Source organism: Crocodylus porosus, unplaced genomic scaffold (genome assembly GCF_001723895.1).
Source record: "Crocodylus porosus isolate Cpor-Errol unplaced genomic scaffold, CroPor_comp1, whole genome shotgun sequence".
NCBI lineage: Eukaryota > Metazoa > Chordata > Crocodylia > Crocodylidae > Crocodylus > Crocodylus porosus.
Window position 1 is genome coordinate 16818221 of NW_017728907.1, and position 4040 is coordinate 16822260.

Consider the following 4040-nt stretch of genomic DNA (forward strand, 5'->3'; position numbering starts at 1 on the left):
GAAGCTGTGCACAGGTGGGGGTGGGGGTCATGGCCAGGCCTGGGCAGGAAGGGGTCTGGGAAGCAAAGCTTCCTAAACTGGTTGGACCTCAATCAGTTTAGTCTTATACTGCATTCAACCAGGTTTGTCTCAAACTGGTTTCAGCCATTTTGAAACTAGTTTAAGTGCACTGAATTTATGTTCTGTTACAGACTTATACCAGTTTCTCCTCACTTAAACCTGTTTATGTGTAACTTCTGTCCCTAGTCAAAGTGATAATAAAAATAAAGCTTGATATCTTGGTTAGAAATTGAAAAAATCCAAAAAGAAATATGTGCAAGTATTGAGGGTTTAGTATTAACTGGAATGACAGCTAAAGCCCAGCAAAATTGGCCAAGGATGTATCTGCAGAGGCTATGATGCTTACATTTGGAAAAAGCTGAGAAAACAGAACTCAATTTTACTCTTACTACAGTTTTAAAACACATTTATTTCCCTTTTTGTCTAGTTTAATGATTTATTTTGATAATTCCTTTTTCTAGGTAGGGCATTTTATAAGTCATACAAATCTCATGAAGGTGAGAGCCTCTCAGCACTATGTCTGATCTGTTCTAGAGAAGGCAAATGCTATGCATATTTTCCCATAAAATTTCACTTCAGTCTGGATATGGCATTTTAGCATTATATTGGACAAATTTTAAAGATTTTTCCTATTGGCCGGAGATTTTGTTGTGGGGTTTGTGAGGTTACTTGAAACAAGACTTGAACACTTCCTTCAGAAATTAATGTGGGGCTGAGGGAAAGGGCTTACAAAGCAAATATTCAGGTTCAACATGCATATATTTCTTAATGCAGCTGGTTCAGATTCTGGCATGTGTAAATGCAGGACCAGTTTCTATTGAGCTAAATAAAATTATTTCTATGTTGTTTACTTAGTGCGCATCTTCCTGAGGAGATTTAAAAACTAAAGTCCTTCAGCTCGTGGCAGGCATCTCATGGTGCTTTGTTATGGAAGATACTTTCCAAAATACCTCAATTTATTTTCATGCCCTGTATTGTGCCTTTCAGTGTAAGAGCAGTGTTATAACTGTGATGGTCCAGAAGTTATATAAGAGGCAAAGATTTTTTAGGGTGATATTTTTTTATTGTACCAACTGTATAGTTGGCATAGAGTTAAACAAGCTTTCAGTGAACAATGTCTTACATTTGAAAGCTTGTCTGTCTCTGTTACAACCATACGGTTGATCCAATAAAAGGTAGCATGCCAAGTTAATATTAATATATTTTCTTCTTTCTGGATCATACCACTAGATCATGCCAGAAAGAAGAAAGTACAGTAACATTAACTTAACATTAACTTACTGCTGCATATAGTACAGTGTTATCACTACACAATTTAATGGCAACTGTGATTTTGACTAGTTATACTTAATAAGAGTTGTCACTTTTTTTAAACTTAGAGTGACTTTTGCTATAGTTTATACGTTAAATCTATGTAAGATATAGACTGCTTAAAACAATGATTATGGTAATATTCTGTTTCAGTCTTCTTCCAGTCTGTTCATTAGTCTTTTGAAAGATTTTGTGGTAAAATACATTATCCTTTGCATTTTGTCTTCTTGCAGGGTTGCTGTTTGAGTACATATTAATTGGTGTGTAGCCAAAGAGTGTACTATTTTGCAGTTAAAATAGCTACATAGTTTTGCATCCCATGCAAAAGGAAACCCCAAACTTAATAAATGGCTACAGAACAGTGCAGCATTTCTTCCAACTTATTATTCTTAAAAGAGCATTTAATTCTAGTTTTTAGTAGTAAATTTCAATAGTGTACAAATTTATTTTGTGTGTGTATGTGTGTGTCTGCATGTGCTTTGTCTGTTATCCTATTGGGATATCAGACTGTACTTGTAAATGATTCACAGCATTAACTAATACAAGATATTCTGGTGGTATATTGCTACCAAGAATGGTGAATGGTAAATAAGTAAATCTTGTCAAAAGACCCACTAACAGGGAGAGAGAAAAATTAAGAGGCATGGGCCAGAGGGAACAGCTATGACCTATGAAAAAGAAAGGAGAGTAAATGATGAAGAGACGCACAAGAGGTCAGCTTTAGCGAAATGCATATTAGGCCTTTATAAAACATAACATGGAATTCTAAACGAAATCCCAGAATGGATGGGCAAGCAGCAGAGTTACTTAAGAATGAATCTTCTGCGGGCACAATTTCTTGTATGGGTAACAAGCAAAAAGTAGAATTCTGTACACACTGGAGTGGGTGGAGTGAAAGTAAGGCACAGAGGAGTTTGAGACGTGGAACTGAAGTACTGTTAAAAGTCTACGCACCCACATAGGTAGGGTTGTAAGGAAAGGAGAATTCAGTGTCAAGAATGATACTGAAAAGTTATCAGTAGTGCAGGGAAGAAGAAGATATGAGTTAAAATCGTAATATTTTTTAAGCCAGCTGTTCTAGTCTGAATATGCCCCCCTCTGTAGAGTATCTAAGTCCTCCTAAAGTGTGTTAAGTGCATTCTGCTAACTCACTAAGGGAGGTGGCCCTTAATTGCACTCAGGTATAAAAGACATCAGAAGGGATCTGTGTGAACTGACCAGCCGAGATGGCCAAGTCTGGTGAAAGGGTTTGAGCTGAATTTCACTCCTTGTATATGGGAACACTTTAGAAATTCAATCTAAATTAACCTACCTGGTAAGTTTAAAGTGGATTATTTAAGCCCCCGTCTGGACACTGTGTGGATTTAATTCTGTTTAATTAATTTACTTCAAATTCAAAGCTTTGCTTACTCTTGATTAACTTCCCCAAGTATTACTGTGTAAAGCTCTCAATCAAATCTAAGGAGAGGGGAAAGTGAGTTTGGCTTCCAGGTACCACACTGAGTGTGTCCAGCAGGACAAGGGAAAAATGTCTGTTCATAAGTATTTCTATTCATCGCATCTATTCAGAGGCAAAACTAGGCAGCTCTGCACCTTGGGTGCATGGAGCAACAGCCAGGCTGCTGGTGGTGACCAGGGATCTGGGCCTCCTGTAGAAAAACAGAAAAAAATTGTGGATTTTCCATTTTAATGGAAATACCCATGGATTTTGCACTTTTGCAAAGAGCTCTATGCAGGCTAGTAGAGTTTGAGCCTGCAAGGGACTGGGGGGAGTGGGAGAAGGGCAGTCAGGCAGGGGGCACCATGTGCATGTGCGGACTCACACATGCACATGGTTGCCAGGCAGCCTGGAGAGCAGCTCCCACAGGTAAGCTGGGGGGGGCGGGGCAGCGAGGGGATTGATCCCTCCCATAGGGAGGGAGTTGGGTGGGGCTGGGGCTGCTGTCCAGCTGAGGTGGTGTGTGGGACCTGGGGCCAGAATGCACAGCTGCAGGGCCCCAGTGGAAAGTGGGACAGAGCTGCAGAAGACTTGTCCATGGGGTTGGGGTCCCAGAAGTTGGTTTCCCACTGTTGTCACGCTTCTGGGGTGGAGGGCATGGTGTGCACTTGCCCTTCAGATTTGTACATGGGGCTGGGGCAGACTGTCCACTGCAGGCTCAAGCTCCCTGCCCTGCTGCCTTCCCCCCAGAGCCTCTGCAGCCCAACAGGTGGGACCTGGCATGGCAGGGCAGAGTGGGGCCAGGTGGTGAAGCTCCTTGCTTCTGCAAGCCCTGTGCTGCCCTAGCAAAGTGCCCCCTGCCTGCTTGGCAGCAGTGGGGCTGGTGGCACTGTGTTGTGCCCCTTGCTGCTGCCAGGTGGGCAGGGGGCGCTTTGCCATGGCAGTGAGGGGCTTGTGGCAGCAACATCAAGCTCCCCCACCCCTCTTTGCTCTGCTGCACCGGGTCCCATCCTCTGGGCTATGGAGGCCCCATGGGGAGGACAGCAGGGCAGGGAGCCCTCAGTGGGTAGCCTGCACCCACCTCCACCACAGGCTCCACTCCAGCTGTGCTGCCCAAGGGGGAGGGAGAGCTAGGCTTTGGGCTCGGCACTCTGCTCTACCACAGCACCCGCCACCCCCCACAGGAGACACGAAGGACTCGGGTGCTGCGGCAGGGGGCTGCAGACCTGGG

General features: G+C 43.5%; 1 protein-coding gene across 4 annotated transcripts in view; it reads left to right on the forward strand.

Moving 5' to 3' along the window:
• The window catches only part of RABGAP1L (RAB GTPase activating protein 1 like), a 462175-nt gene that overhangs the window by 367795 nt on the left and 90340 nt on the right, over window positions 1–4040 (forward strand). The gene's annotated exons all lie outside the window — the stretch shown is intronic.